The 17,661-nt window shown below is 33.7% G+C and overlaps 1 pseudogene across 1 annotated transcript; it reads right to left on the bottom strand.

Annotated features, from left to right (window-relative positions):
* Nucleotides 1–4,790, bottom strand: LOC148617897 (uncharacterized; annotated as a pseudogene). The gene is made up of 3 exons (XR_015922563.1): nt 4,697–4,790; nt 1,817–3,853; nt 1–819 (listed from the first exon to the last, which is right to left on the bottom strand). The product of XR_015922563.1 is annotated as an uncharacterized LOC148617897 (transcript).
* Between the last annotated feature and the right edge of the window lie 12,871 nt (nt 4,791–17,661).

A 17,661-nucleotide genomic window follows, 5' to 3' on the forward strand; every position in this document is an offset into this window, starting at 1 on the left:
AAAGTATAAAGATTTATTTGGAAGTGTATACGTTTACACACTCAAGCAAATACTAGCACAGACACAAGTTGTTTCGTCAGACAGGAAGGTTTTCAACTAATTTAACACTTTGGAAAAAGAATTGTCTTTACTTTTAAAACATGGTCTGGAAACATACTTACGGTACAAATTATCAATTGGTTAAAAATACATGCATGTTCTCACGTATTTTTACAAATATTACTGTTGCATAAAAAAACACATTTCAAAACCCAAGCAATTTACCAAACATCTCCTCTAATTTGTTGAAATACGTATTTGACAAACAAGTCAATTGCTGACATTTGTGTAAGTTTTAAAACGATAAATTAAGTCGTTGTAATCGTGAAACCAAGATTATGACATTAATCATTAACTTAGCATTATGAATGGTATGACTTTAATTCTTAAGTTAAGATATGCTACCATTGATACTATTCATATTCCATTTTTTGTATTCATTACAGTTGGCACAATAAAGGAAAAAGTAGGAATGAATAATAAACGAACACAATAATTATAAACAAATCTAACATTGACTATGTATAACTGTCTACTATAAGCTATTTCTATAATGTAAAATATCGATTTTGATAAATACATGTTTTGTCCATTGACTCTTACATTGACAAAATATAATTTTGAATGATAGTAGATATGGCAGACATATAACTGTTTTCTAGGCTGATTATACCAATTGGGGTAATGTACCAATTAAGTTAGTAGTCATGACAATGCTTTGAATAAGCAACCAAAATGACGACGAGATTCTTGACACCGATGAAGAAATTTTTGGAACACCTGCAAATTAATAAACTAATCAATAAGTATTTAAAAGAGAGCGAAGACGGATAGACCATTTATCGCTGAATCATTTCATTTTGTGTCCTGAATAATAATAATAAGAGTTTGAGCTTCAGAATATTGAAGTATGAAAGACGACGGCGTTGATTTTCCAATTGTAAATCGTCCTTTTTGTTCAATAATATATGTCAAGAAATATTGCAGATTTTGTCTTACAAACGCATACGCTATTGTAGAAATTGCGACTATAACGGCGATTTCATGGAAAGAACTAAGCGACTGACACATAAACAATAAGTACTGGAATATGCGGCCCATAAATTATTGCCATCAAGTAAGCACTATTGTTGCCATGAACATGTGGATATGGTGTTGCCGTATCCAGTATTACAGCGACTGATTTATTGAAATAGAAATTTAGAAAATCATATGGGAACCAGAACCGTTAGTTTCTTTTTATGTTTTTAATTTTATTTATTTATTTATTTTTTGGCAAGTTTAAGATTGACTTGTAATAGATAATCTATGCTTACTCGATTTATTTCAATACATTTTTATTAATAGTCTCACATGACACAGTGACTTAGCCTTTTGAATTTCATCAAAATATAATAACTCTTATGATAGTGAAAATTGTCTTCGTAGTTTTGGTTCAAGCACGTTAATGTAAGTAATCATGACCTCGATTCCGTCTACTGAATTAATCATTTAATCTGGTATAGCTTTATAAAGTGTGGTTTTGGAAGTTTTATCCAAACATGTTGTTTTATGTGTTAATTTACTTTAAACGTAAATTTGATTTTAACGAGAAAAAAAATGTTCAAAATGTTGAAGGATTCTGTATTGGAGGCTGGCAGATCTTTTAAATAATTAGCTTAGCCGGGAAAAAATTATCATAAATATTCCGGTCACTAGTCTAGAGTCTGAAATTCATTAACACCAAAATACTTAAGTTATTTGGTTGGAAACAAAAATAAAATAGCCTTCCCCTTACCTGCTTCTTGGTAACTCTTGCAAGTAGGAAAACCCCTTGGAGCAGGTTTATGAGAATTTGGCGCCTCATTTATCATCATCCCCATACCATTCGTGTTATGTAAGTCAATATGACAATGGAAGAACCAAAGACCTGGGTTGTCAGCCTTGAAGCGGATGACGACATATCCCCCTGTAGGTACGATAATGGTATCCTTCTGTGCGGGATTGTTCCAGTTTAGATATGGGTGATTACCATATCTCCACTACACATCTCGCCATTGTGCTGCATTACAAAAGTTTTTACCGTCGTTGCAGACAATATCTTGTTGGTCTTGACCCAAATTTGGTAGAAGTTTTCCGGACTCAGAATTATATGACGAGAACTCCATCCTCATAACGTAGAAAGAGTGGCCGTGTAGATGTATTGGGTGAGACCAACCAGCACCGTTTCCTATGTTTGTTAAAACAAATTGGTAAACCTTGTCCTTTTCTATTGTTTCGTAATATGTGCATTGACATATACTTTTATCTGAACACTTTCCACAGTTTTGCTCCATTTTGTCCCATTCGGCATAGGCTGCGACTGTGGGAGGAAGAAACTCCCGACCATTTACAGATCCGGGGGTGTACGGGGGATCCCCTGGAAAAGCGAAGTTAAAAAACTTCTCAATTGCCTGTCCTCTCACTTCAACTATATTAGAATTTGGATCTATGGTCGTTACATTATTCCAGGTCAAGCAGATTCTGTTAAGATTCTTCGGATAATATAAGTACGGACAATTAAAAACTCTACATGGTTTATCTAAGCTGCATTCGTTAGGTAAAGCTTTTCTTAAAGTGTAGGTAATGGGATTTTTTTTCGGAAACATAATGTATTATTGCTTCTGCTGCATGATATTGATCACGTGATGTAGGCTCAATCTTAATTGTTTCGGCAACCAATAAGTAATCTTAGCTGTCTGATTTGTTGTCAAAAGGAAGTCAATACGTTCACCTGGATGAATGATAAAGGATTCTACGTTCATCGACTTAACCTCGAACCCGTCTGAAGCAACTACATTGATTTGTTTGTGACCAACGAATACGCGGAAAGGGTAAAGAGTTGCAGCGCTAATAACTCTAAAGCGGTAGACAGAGTTTTGAGTTACATCGTACCTTGTTAGAGGTGCCAAATTATGTTTAGTTCCTGTAGAGTAAAATCGACCTCTGCCATTTATAATTCCAGAGTGGCAATGGAATCGGCTAAATTTGGCTCCAGATATGTCAGAAGTTGTATTAATAACTTGATTGCGTTCAAGATCAAATATTCCATGAACCATTCGTTGATAAAGTGTTTCTGGGTCATCGAAATGATTCCAATCTTGAATCATGACAATATGAACTTTTTCAGTATTGTCGTCTTGGGGCTGAGATATAGGAGCAGATGTTCTAGGTATGACAATTAATGGACCGTAAAGTCCTGCACTTCTCTGATCACCGATGTGGGCATGGTAAAAACTTGTTCCAAAAGGCTTAACTTTGAACCTTACCGTGTATATCTGCCCAGGAAGTATTGGACACTGCGAAACAAATGCGACACCATCTGCCCATGGGGAATCTTTTTGATGCATTCCATGGAGGTGTATTGTGGTACTGTCTGTGTGCATTTTATTCCACAAATGAAGTATAATTTCCTGATTTTCATATTCAACGATGAGGGTCCAGGAAACATTCGATTAACTGCAATTACCATTCTCGATCCATTTCCATCTGCAGAAATAGTCTTTCTCTTCATCTTCTGAATAATATTTTTTTAAAATCGTTGTATGGAGAAAAGCGTCCACTGTTTGGTCGAAGGAGCATTTGTGTTGATTCATCCATCATTGTCAGTCGATGCTCTATTGTCAAATAACATTCGCATGTTGAATCTGTTTTTCTACATGTAGACGATGTACAAGCCTTTCCTTTGGTAGTCAAATCGTCCCAGTTAGGACCGTCCGGAGATTGGCAGTATGTAGGAGAAATAGATATCAATGAACACATCAGCATCAGCCATGTTACAGGATGATACATAGTTCTGAAAATATATATACAATATAGGTACATTGTCGAAAATCATTGAAGATATGTGATGAGGCGATGGAACGGGTAGGGAATGCGAGGCTCCGCGGAGCTATTTCCCCCGTTCCAAGCCGAATACACATATCTTCATATATATATATATATATATATATATATATATCAATTTTATATAGCCTAGCTGGCCGAGTGGTCTATGGCGCTGGACTTAGTGCAGGCGGTGTTGCCATAGATGTCACAGCGGTACAAGATCGAGTCCCGCGGAGGGAACGACCAAAAATTTGCATCGCAAATTTGACAGCTCTAACATCGTTGGGAATTTTTCAGACCTTTCTATATATAAGTCTAAAGGATTGTACAACGATACCGATAAAGATATTCACACACTATAATAAAATATATAATGGGCAAAATTTTCAGTCAACAAATGATTTTCTTCAGTGCCATAAATAAACTGAGTGTGTATGAAAGTAAATGGTCTGTGAACACAACTCACTACCTAATCAGGTGAATACCTGTAACGTATAAAATTTTTTACCGACAGTAACAAAGATCTTGAACATTGTGCTATAGACACACGTTGTGTGTTGATCTTTTGAATACTGAACTATAAAAATAAAATTATTTACAAACACTGTTATAAGAAACTATACAAAATAGGAAGAACTTAATAGGAGAGCTCTCCACGGACCTATACTCAAAACCAACTGACACACATCAATCTTATGCCTAAAAGCTGTCATCCATCTCACCTGACTAAGTGAGGCTTTAGTTACCAACACAAACGGTAGAAACGGTGATGAATTTTATCTTATATTTACTATCGAGCCAATCGCCTTACCTGATGAAACATGCCAAAATCATTGAACCTGTGTCCAAGTAACAATAAAACGAAAATTCACAAGTCAACACTTGTTATGGAAAGGAGGAAGAAGAATTGTACTTTTAAATCACCAAATTATTATGTATTAATTTGTCGTCATGTTTACATGTACATTGGGACTGACTCACACTAAGAACAGTATTTACACAAAGTAAAATACATTTTTCAAAATCTAAAGTGTACATCTATATTTAATTAAATACTTTGTCTGTCAAAATCAAACGTAACCTCTGACCGATATTTAAATATTTAAAACACAAATTAAACCTAAAAGTAAATATCTTACTTATCTAAGATCTTGCGAAATGTTATCCATACTCCATTCTCACTAAGTGTGGTAAGAACTGGCCGAGTCTCATAAAACAAACATGTTTTCCAATGAGAATTCTATGGATTCTTTGAATGACCACACCCATCAAAGAACTATCCAAGTTCCATAAATTAGGAACAATTTTTATAAACAATTCTATCGGTTTTTTTTAAACCAATGGATTAGTTATTTCAATGGGGATAAACTTTGAAACCTAGCCATTCAAAATCAAATACGCATCTGGGTGAATTATGCAAACGAACCCAAAGAGATTCGTTTATAGAGGAAGAGTTGATACATGATCTCTGTCGAATTTGTTAGTATTTTTAAAGTTCATGAGCAATAAATTAAGGGTACATGGGCATGGAAACTGGCGTATATTTTCTCACGGTCCTAATCCTTATTTTAATTAACTTCACGAAAATTATCTAAAAACATGTACCATGCTCCAATTGGGAGCATTTCTGATAATAATATGCAAGAATATTATTTTGGTAAAGAGAGTTATGATGTCATTGAAATGCACTGAATATAAATATTTCAGGGGCATAATTCTCTAAAAAAAAACAAAAAAACAACCTTGTCCTGACATGCAGTAAAAACATTTCTGACCAAATCAAATGATGCAGAAATCAAACAGTGGTCAAATAAAAAATCAGCTTGAAATAATATGTCAAAATTTCGAAATTTAGCACAAATTATTGAAAAATAAATCATTTGAATCTTGAATCACAATGAATCATTGCATGTAATTAATGGTGTCATTTAAGAATGAAATCTGAGGCAATATTTCATATTTACTACTTATCACTTTATTCCACAAGTGAAACCAAATATTGTGACGACTAACTTTCAAACTGTCATCTCAAATCGACGAGTGTAACCGTTTTTTTTTTTTTTTTTTTTTTTTTGGTGAGCTATGCTTTGCATCATTTTAAAACAATATTGCTTTCTTTTGTTGTTCTGTTTTGTTTTCGTTCAGTGTTGTATGATATTCAATGAAACATAACAGAATATGAAAATAGCAATCTAAAATAACTATTGCCAATTCCGACATGCATTACACGTGTATCAAAGGGAAACATATTATCAGCAATACCAAAATAAAAAAAATTACAGGAATCTCAAAAGAAAAAAAAAAAAAAAAAAAAAAAAAAAAAACACGTAAGATACAAAGTTTACAAACTTTTGCACAATTAGTCTACACTATTAGAGAAAATCAGTACAAAAATCCCTCACCTCCCGCCTTCAATTTCTGTTTTTCCTAACAAAGGCTATCAAATGTGTTTGACCTTAATTTCTGAATAACGAAGGAACGGTTACTGATAGAAGACATTTATGTTTTCGAAAATAATTGGTCAGCGATTTATTGAGATTTCTCAAGTACGTCAAGATAAAGTGTGAAGATTATTCATTTATGTGTATTTGACATGTTTATATATTGCCCACACCCTGCATTGCTTAACTTCTGTACTTAATTCTTAAACCAAATAACGTCAAGAATGATTATATGCAAAACGCTCATTTCTGTGAGAATAAAAAATAACATAAAAATGAATAAAATACAGCATAAATATCTATTATATGTACGTGTATTATACCTGCAAAGACATCGAAAATGACGAATTCAAAAAAGCCTCTTTCTGTAACCATGGAATTTATTACTTATCGGGCCTTTCAGAGCTTAGTGGAAGGTGTGTTTACGATTACTGCAGACCTTTTGGTGATTTCGGAAAGTAATTACTATTATTTAACAAACTATACGACAAACATGATGACTTTTCATTCCATATTGTCTACTTGCCTTTCATCTGTAGCCTCGTCCCTTCACCTGCGTATGGAATTTTCATACCTTATACCCATGTTTGTCGTAACTACGCAGTCTCTTTGTATGGCGCTAAACTTCTTACAATTAGGCTTCTAGAACAACGTTAATAGCATAATATGTTGCTACAAGATTGAAGTCATCATACAAGAATAATCAAGGGAAACCAAGGTTATAGCGGTAATCAAAAGAATGTTATCCAGGGACAAAGGCCAGACATGGAAAACAGTCATACACAAGAAAGTGCATAAAGTAACTAAAATAATACATACAAAGTAACAAAATCAAACTCGGACTCGGACTCCACTAAAAACTGGGAGAATGGAACAGGTGCACCGGTAGGGTAAGCGTCCTCTGCTTTTCTAGAAACAACCGCCGAGTTGCTCATAAAAATTCAAGTCCGGGGTAGACGAAATAGGAAAGGAAAACTATGACACATTGAACAAATCAGTTTTTCATGGCGCAGATGGATACCCCGTAACAATCCACAAGTTCATGATGACGACCATGAAACTTCTGTAGTGATGACTTTAATCTTGTAGCAACATAACCCTGTTTCAGAAGCCTATTTGTTAGAAGCTGGCAAAACGCATGAGTTGTGTTATGAACACTCCATACGCAGGTGCTAAAGGGATGTTGCCATAGATGAAAGGAAAGTTGACAATTCTGAATGAAAAGTCATCACGTCGGTCGTAAAGTTTGGTCAATAGTTTTCCTTTACCATAGATTTCTTAGTGTATGTGGATGATTTCACAGTGTCTGTAGTATCCTTTATCGCAAGTTTTGGAACTCGTGGATTGTTACAGTGTGTCCGTCTGCACCATAAAAACTTTTTTTTCAACGTGTCATGGTTTCCCCCTCCTTTTTCGTCTACCATAGACTTAATTATTTTTTTAGAAACTCGGTGTCTGTTTCTAGAAGCGGAGGACACTCACCCTACCGATTCACCTGTTCTGTGCTCCCAGTTTTTGTGTGGAGGCCGAGTAACTCATTTAACTTTGTAACTTTGTATGTGTTATTTTAGTTATTTAATTTTTTATTCTGTGTGTCTGTATTCTCTGGTTGTTGTCCATGGATTTCATTTTTTTTACTTCCGCTAGAACCTTGGTTCCCTGGATTACTCTTGTAGGTTATACACTGCTTCATGTGTTATGTTTCACCATATCAGTGCTTATTATTACATGAAACCATGTGTTTGTGATTCTGATTCATCAATATTTTTACTATACTCCAGTTCAGAATTTTTTTCAAAATAAATATCAGAATCGACCATAAATAAGTAAAATGTCATTGAAAAAAAATACGGTGAAGGCATTTGAAAAAAAAACTTTTAACTTCTATACTCACAACTGTCAAAGAGAGTCTACAGTCCTACCACAACACTTTTTACTCCTGTAGTGGTATTAATTCAATGTGGATCCTAAAAAATTCGAATGATCTCTTGGAGACAATCAATTCAAGACTTTTATCTGAATATAATAGCGTTAAAACCTATGATTTTTTTCAACACTGTATACTTCTATTCTCCATACTCAGTTGAAATCCCGACTTAAAAACATTATACATCGTTGTTTTTCCAAAAAAAAAGATGGTGCACCTAGATACAAATATATAGTTCATGGTAGAGATTCCTCATACTTTGTAAGAAATAATTCCAAACCATCTTTCAAATGTACAGAGGAAGTGTTTACAAAATGTTGGAACTTTCAATCGACAACATATTTGACCAGTGTGGTGGACGTGTTTTTCAACAAACGGTCGGTATTTCAATGAGGACAAATTGTGCTCCTCTACATGCTGATCTATTCAGAACTTGAGATAAAGGATACTACAGACACTGTGAAGTCTGCCACATATCTTGACTTACTCTTAGAAATGGCTATAACTTTGGTTACCTTGATTATTCTTTTAAGAGTTGTGTCTCTTATTTTAGGTCAACCTCCACAAATCGTCAATCGACAACATATTTGACCAGTGTGGTGGACGTGTTTTTCAACAAACGGTCAATATTCCAATGAGGACAAATTGTGCTCCTCTACTTGCTGATCTATTCCTTCACTCTTATGAGGCTGACTTTACAGCTGATCTGATCAGAAAGAAGGAATATCGTTTAGCTTGATCCTTTAATTTCAGTTTCCCCTATATAGATGACGTATTATCTTTAAACAATCCTAATTTTGGGGATTTGATACATCGCATCTACCCCAAAGAACTTGAGATAAAGGATACTACAGACACTGGGAAGTCTGCCACATATCTTGACTTACTCTTAGAAATGGCTATAACTTTGGTTACCTTGATTATTCTTTTAAGAGTTGTGTCTCTTATTCTAGGTCAACCTCCACAAATCGTTTATCGAATGATACCAAATAACATTATAGTCGAATTTATAGGACTTTTAATAAAAATTCGAAGACAAACAGATTCTTGTAGACATTTATGTTAAATTTTGACAATGCAAAGTGTCAAAAGTCATCAAAGGAAATCAGAAGTATCAATTAAAATGGTAAAAAATGAAATAAGAGTTGATACAGTACCTGAACCGATCCGTACAATAAAACTTGCGATCGGTCATCGGTCACCAATCAGTTTCCGGTTAATCGGCGATCTGTCAAACCGATCCATTAAATGGTTGATCGCATCACGTGACCACAGAGCGGTCACTGTAATTAACGGTTTTTATTGTTTACTTTGTCCATTTTACACATATTTAATAATGAAATAGATTTAAACATCAAATTATACTTTTATTTTACATTTCTTTTATTTCAAACAGATCTTACACCATTTTACATAACAAAAACTCCGATCTGAGCGGTCACAGATCCGTCAGCGATCAATCAGTCAACGGTCATCGATCCGTCAAAGTTTTGCGCGGATCGGTTCAAGGACTGTACATTATGCTATATGATTACACCTTTAGATATAAAGTTTATTCATAACTGATGTCTTAAAGATGAATCAGACTTTTGGCACGAAAAATTATCAAAGTTATTATTCCTTAGATTAAACAGTTTCTTTATCGAAAGTACTTAGATTTATAATAAAAGAGACTACTTTAACTTTAATATAAAAATTTTCCTTATCTGGGCAGGAATATACCATTACCTCCTGCATATGGTGTTATATTTCACAATTGATTTACTACGCTAGAACAAGTACTAACTACTTTGATTTCCTTGAACGCCATTAATGACTGCATAACAGACTCCCGAATCACAGGTCCTTGTATGAGGAAATTAAATGCGTCTCAAAAGGTCTCTTACCAAATTTGTTTTCAGATATCAGTCATTGGTTGAAAAATACACAGTTTCTCCTAAAATAATAATTGTAATTGGTTTTGTTTTTGTAAATTACTCTTTGTGGTGATTTACCGATTATTCTAAATTATAATCATCACCTGTATGTTTACACCGCAATGGAAGAGTTGGGTATAGCTCGCGGTAAAACCTAGATTTAACCAACCATTTCGTTTGAAATGCCTGTACCAAGTCGGGACCATCACAGTACTAGCTGTTCCGGTGGTGTAATATCTATTTTGCCATTTTGTTTTGGACTTGACTCGATTATGGATTGATATTCGGTAATTTTATTAGACTCTCGAACAATGAAATCAGAAAAAAAAACTTGACCGAGTGGTGAACAAAGATAGGCTTATCTGGAATAAGATAATTTTCTTTGGCGGCAAATTGATTCGTAAATAGGAGGTGATGAAAAGGAGCCTGAAAATCATCAAGTGGGGGTAATTATCTCGACACGGAGAATTACCTTTTGATCTCAAAAACAAAAACGGTTTGTTACATTTTTTTTTTTTTTTTTTTTTGGGGGGGGGTATTTTGGGGGCTTTTTTTAAATTTATTTTTTTTTTGTTTTTTGTTTTGTTTTGTTTTTGTTGTTGTGTGTTTTTGATTTTTGATTTTTTTTTGTTAAGGCTAGCCTTTGCTAGTACCACACTGATCACCAAAAAGACACTTGTCCAAACTTTGCTTATCAATTTGCTTGCCTTTTGATAATAAAACGTTATCAATTCTGATTCGTGTAAAAAAAAACATGTCTTAATATCTTTATCCAAATGACACATGTACATGCATGATCAATGACATAAAATTGGTGTATATTTTATTGATCGTGTATACTTTATAGAACTGAACTGAAGTCGCATATCATTTCGTCGGACCACGAGGTAAAATATTTTTTTAAAGGGTCAAAAGGTGTTGCGATTAAGAGTTCCTTCAAATAATTTTCAGAGATAAGAGTATTTCCTGGTAACGAGAAAATATCGTACAAGCACATTGCATAATGGAAAGTAGTGCAGTATTCCCTTTCTCAGGCGTGTATATAACGACTTTTAATACATGTTCAAAACCTGATACATCGACGCTATTAAAAGTATAATTGCTTTACTAATTTTCATATACAGCTGAGTCGTCAGTTAAAACAGTTAAAATAACCATATCAAATAGTTTTGATAAATCCAGTGAAATATAAAATGCGTAAATTTATCATTCGTAACGGTTGTATAACAGTGTATATATTTACTTGAGATTAGTAAACACACCGATTATAATTTATGACAACTGAGTACACCTCTGGGAGATTAGTATGACTGGTTAAAAGGATACCGACTCATTATCCGTCAAAAACAAACACAAGGTGATTACTTAACTTCTTTACTGAATTGATAATGATTACTTAATACAACAATTTCATGAGAGAACTCTTAATTGAAAACAAAACACACATAAAAAAAAACAAAAAAGTAAGAAAGAACCAGGATATTTTATATACTTGCTGAGACGACTATATAAAAAATTAAAATACTGATTTCATACATCAATTACAAGACTTCATTATTTATGAAATTTTGGGCGATAATTTATCTGTAGTTTTTACACTCACATTAAATGCCATGACTATTGGATATAAAAGGAAACTCTACCATCATTTCATCCAGTTTTGATGCCTTTATCAAAGTAGCTTATAGCATAATGTAGGAGCTATAACAAAGTAGTTGACATTTAACAATTCATAGGAAAACAAGTATATGAAGTAATATAAGTAAATCTGTTTTTTATTGGAACCATTAATAAAGCTACTAAAAAATATTGCTAATGAAATTATGGTTATATGATTGTAACCACCGTGTTTTGCCGAAATTTTAATAATAACAATGAAGTTTTACCAAGTTTTATACAGTATTTTAATTCTAAATCAGTATGCATTGTGTACGAATATTACCTATTTAATAGATATTTACACATCTGTTTGTGGAGCAATGTTGTGTAACCCAGAATATTCGTCATCATTTCCAGTCTTTGGATTTACAAATGATGACTTCTTCCGTGTAGTTTTAACGTAAGCGGATATTGGCTTGTACATAATGACGTCATAAATATTAATTGCCTGCACCTGCCGAAATACAAGCAATGGTACCGTACAAGAATTATTTTTGCAGAGCTTGTAACCAAAATGATTTCAACATTCAATACTATGACTTAGCCAACGAGAAAAACAAAGAACCACTTCCAAACTACCCAGCATTCAAACCAACGGTTGTAGGTTATACGTACAGAACAATTTTTGCATTTTTATAACTATAGACTGACACAAATAAAAGACACTTTACGATGCAATTCAATCCAAATTTTCTTTCGGATCAGTAAAATGAGGAAAAGGACATAGATATTTGCCTTTCAGACACTCTCATAAATAATTTACTCCGTAACTTGTCTTCGATACAATCGAATGATTGCACTAGTATCTTAACGATAACTATCTATAATTTAAATTTCAAATCAGTGTTTTTGCCTCGATAGTCATGAAGATATTCAAATGCCAATTCAAAACTTTGATTTTAATTATTTTTCTTTTTGCAAATAAAAGACGATAGTTGACTTTTAACTTCAAATCATCGTTTGATACATTTTCAGAAAATTGTGATTAAAGCATACTAAGTGATATCTCATTCCATATCCCTGAAACCATTTAATCAAGGTCCTTAAGTGAGCTTGAAGTTCTACATGTAGAAATATTGCTGAATAAAAGAAAGGCAAATGCCATTTGATTGGATTTAAACATAATTCAAAATGTTTACTTCAAAAATGCTACTATGAGTAACCGAAAATGTAATTGAATTATACCGTAAACGAAGAAATCATCGCGTATGCAAATATTTTACGTCGGTTTTAATTTCAAGGTCTTAATTTCTGCCTTGTAAACTGCAGTTTATATCTGTGGATAATTTGTGATTTGAAATATAGTAAATCTTAATCGCATGCATTTTCAATGTTTACAGTATTCTATTTATACACCGAGGTCGTTTTTCACAAAAGTTCATAATTCTATTTCTACTATGATGTAATCACAGACGACCCATATATACTTAAAACTTTCTGTGAAATAGACCATTTGTTTGTCACCATCCCAATCATTAAGTACTTCTCGGTCTAATAATCAGGCAATATATGCATAAGTTGTCGCACAAAATGTGAAGAAAAAAACGCAGAGATTTTATTGCATTATCCAATTACTTATACTTTTTAACCTTTAGAAATAACCATGAAAGTGTTTCTGAAAACTTTGCCTTTTTAAGATATTGATATATTAAATTTAATTGATAATGCACAATGGAAGATGGCGGGAAAATTTCCCCACACGTTTTCCCTAGAAACAGTCAAAATTATCTACGTCACAGATGATTGAGGATAAATTTAAATATTTTTTGGTTATTTTCCAGATGTATTGAATATGTTTGTGACAAAAAAAGTCCAAATTAAGAAAAATGATGTGCCACATATTGCCGGATTCTAACATAGAATGGTACTTTAGGGAGTGAATAACTTGTTTTTATTACATTGTCTATGTATTGATATTTCTAGTAAAGTTGATATCGTGTGTTACCTTGGTAAATTATTGGTGGATTCTGGATGTCAGCCTTTGCTTCAGTTCACATCAAATCTGGGGTATATAATATTTGCAAGTATAAAAATAAAAGTTAATTGTCGTATAAAAAACACAGAAGGATTTCATTTGATACCAAATTCAAAAAACATGTACTTCGGTATATAAATTTTAAAACTTGGCCGTCCCCGTTCGTTTCAACTTCCCTGATTTCAGACAAGAACTGTAAGTATAATATTAAAGAATGAGAGTATATTTCCCTAAGTGTGTATTACGAGTTGCTTTTCGACATGTTAGTTAATCGATCATTTGTTAAAAAGCCTTAGTACAATGCATTTCATCAGCATTTAACATTACCTTTGAAGATGAAACTCATTCAGCCGAAGTTTTTCTCGACCCATATTCCATTAATGGATAGCGAAATCAGAATTTACACACAAATGCCATATAAAACAACAGAGAAGCGACAATATATATGGCTGGAAGTAAGGCCTCCATATCTATTCATATGTAAATGACTTATTATTATGCGAACAGGTTGAACTGTCCTCAGATGAATTCAAAATAAATACAAATACATCAACCTTGATGGTTTTGGACAATGAGATCAAACTCTCACCGGATAAATACACATTGGTTGCACCAGAAAGGGCAAGATTATGTGTGAAGTATCTAACATTGACTACATCACAAAGGTCTAATGATCATTTTAGAATCTAGAACGTAGTAGGTCAATGAGTGCCAAGGCTACATCAGTTTTCAAAGACCCCGATGTAGCAGAGACTTTCTACTATACATGACAAATATATGTTGTCGTACCACCAGACAAAGCCCAAAACAACATTGTTTTTGTCTGCAAAACGTTTTATATCCAATGTTTATTATCAGAGGTAGACGTAGAAAATAATAGCAGTGATAAAACCTATACTGCTACCACTCTCTCCAAAGAAGAGATTGTGGAAAACCATAAATTTGTGCTATCCTCTTTTGGTCTCTCTACCAGGGACGATGATTGTGATTTACCGTCTATGTACTGGATTCCTAAACTTCACAAGAATCTATACAAACAACGTTTCATAGCTGGATCTGCAAAATGTACCACCAAACCTCTTTCAAAACTTTTAATTTCTATACTCACAACTGTCAAAGAGAGTCTACAGTCCTACCACAACACTTTTTACTCCCGTAGAGGTATTAATTCAATGTGGATCCTAAAAAATGCGAAAGATCTTATGGAGACAATCAATTCAAGACTATTATCTGAATATAATAGCATTAAAACCTATGATTTGTCAACACTGTATACTTCTATTCCCCATACTCAGTTAATATCCCGACTTAAAAACATTATACATCGTTGTTTTTCCAAAAAAGATGGTACACCTAGATACAAATATATAGTACTTGGTAGAGATTCCTCATACTTTGTAAGAAATAATTCCAAATCATCTTCCAAATATACAGAGGAAGGTGTTTACAAAATGCTGGAATTTTTAATCGACAACATATTTGTACAGTGTGGTGGACGTGTTTTTCAACAAACAGTCGGCATCCCAATGGGAACAAATTGTGCTTCTCTACTTGCTGACCTATTCCTTTACTCTTATGAGGCTGACTTTATAGCTGATCAGAAAGAAAGAATATCGTTTACCTATATCCTTTATATCTCAGTTTCCGCTATATAGATGACGTACTATCTTTAAACCATCCTAATTTTGGGGATTTGATACATCGCATTTACCGAAAAGAACTTGAGATAAAGGATACTACAGACACTTTGAAGTCAACCTCATATCTTGACATACACTTGGAATCGATGATAAAGGAAAACTATTGACCAAACTTTACGACAAACGTGATGACTTTTCATTCCGAATTGTCAACTTTCCTTTCATCTGTGGCAACATCCCTTCGGCTTCTGCGTATGGAGTGTTCATATCACAACTCATACGTTATGCCAGAGCTTGCCGAAACTACGCCGACTTTTTGTATCGCGCTAGAACTCTAACAAATAGGCTACTGGAACAAGGCTATATTGCTACAAGATTGAAGTCATCACTACAGAAGTTTTATGGTCGTCATAATGAATTCGTGGATCGTTATGGTGTATCCGTCAGCACCATGAAAACTGATTTATTCAATGGATCATAGTTTTCCTTTCCTCGTTTGTCTACCCGGACTTGACTTTTTATGAGCAAATCGGCGGCGGGTTTTTCTGGAAAAGCAGAGGACGCTTACCCTACCGGTGCACCTGGTCCATGCTCCAAGTTTTTAGTGGAGTCCGAGTAGCTCATTTACTTTTGTTACTTTGTATGTATGGTTTTAGTTACTTTATGTTCTTTGTTGTGTATGTCTGTTTTCCATGTCTGGTCTTTGTCCCTGGATTACATTCGTTTGATTACCACAATAACCTTGGTTCCCGTTATTACTCTTACATATTGTCTATTCAATAACCTGAGGACATTACCAGGGAAAACAACATGTGTTTAGTTCGCAATGTTTTGTTCCAATGTAATGTTTCTATCAGTAACGCAGGGTATAAAGTTCCCCGTGGGCTGTAAAGTAATTGGTATTATTATGCATTATTTGTGGTTAGCAACATTTTCATGTCAAGATGTCTGTTCATTTCATATGTAACGTGTGTTTTCTAGCAAAACGGGTGTACGACTGTCAGTAAAAGCAAACTTAATTTGCTACATTACATTTTCGTTTTGCACACCAGCTTTCGTTCTTCTACTGAAAGTTATTATTAATTTCATACTAACAGACAGTTTGATTGGCTATTGTGGTAACACGTGTTTTCTACCCGAATCGATGGCATTTGTTTTTACTCTGATAGTACCGATCGGACTGATTTGTTGTTTTAATATTTTCTTTTTTATTTCAACGTCATTTACAATTGCAAGGCGACCAACGCTAAAGAATGATTCGAAGGTGAAAATCAACCAGGTGCATTTTGTCGTTTACGTCAAATTGTTCTCCATTACAAGCATTACTTTGTTACTGCAAATCATAGATGCTTTTGTTCGTTAATCAGCTTTTTCACCAATTGTTGCCATACTAAAAGCTCTTCAAGTTCTTGCCTTATATATGTAACCGACGAGTAGTGTACCTTTACCAGAATGCTTTCAAAATATTTTTGTCCACTTCTACTTTTATTGGATCCGAATTAACTAACACGTGCAAGACATAAACAACAGAAGTCTCCGGAATCAAATCACCAAAGATAAAGATTGATACTACAGTTTGAAAGTCATCTTGAGGAGCAGTTGCATATATACTCCGCATACTTTTAAAAGAAATCAGTTTGATGAATTTATTGTGCATTTGTGGTACGACCGAAATCTCACGACAAAAGAAACAACACACAAAATAGATGTTTTGCAAAACTAAGTTATGAGACCAAGATACTTCCAGAAATACATCTATTTGCTGTTAATGTTTAATTGACTTTTTAGTGTAAACTCCAAAGAAGTTTATCATTTGGATTACAATGCATTATTCATGTACTTATTAAGCATATAAAATAAGGCAAAAATTCATCATATTTTAATATAACCAATAAAACTGTTCAAACACTTTTTTACCTTCTTAAGGAGGTAGACCTAGAGTAAGGAACACAACTCTTAAAAATCATTGGAACCTTTGTATTCAGCATTTTACATCAATCTTATGTAAGCATCTAATTAACTTGGATTTATTTTATTCTGCTTCAAACAAAAGCTTGAGAGGCTTTGGTGAAATTGAATATAATACAAACATATCACTGATTTCATAAGTTATGTCCCTTTTTCTAGGTCTACTACTCTCATGCGTTCATTTCTTTTGAATTGCAATATAACATAAACAAATAATGGACTGATTGTAATGTAAAAAGTCTGTCATTGA

The sequence above is a fragment of the Perna viridis genome, chromosome 5, assembly GCF_037379345.1.
Source record: "Perna viridis isolate PV_CMFRI_1.1 ecotype Kerala chromosome 5, ASM3737934v1, whole genome shotgun sequence".
Classification (NCBI taxonomy): Eukaryota; Metazoa; Mollusca; class Bivalvia; order Mytilida; family Mytilidae; genus Perna; species Perna viridis.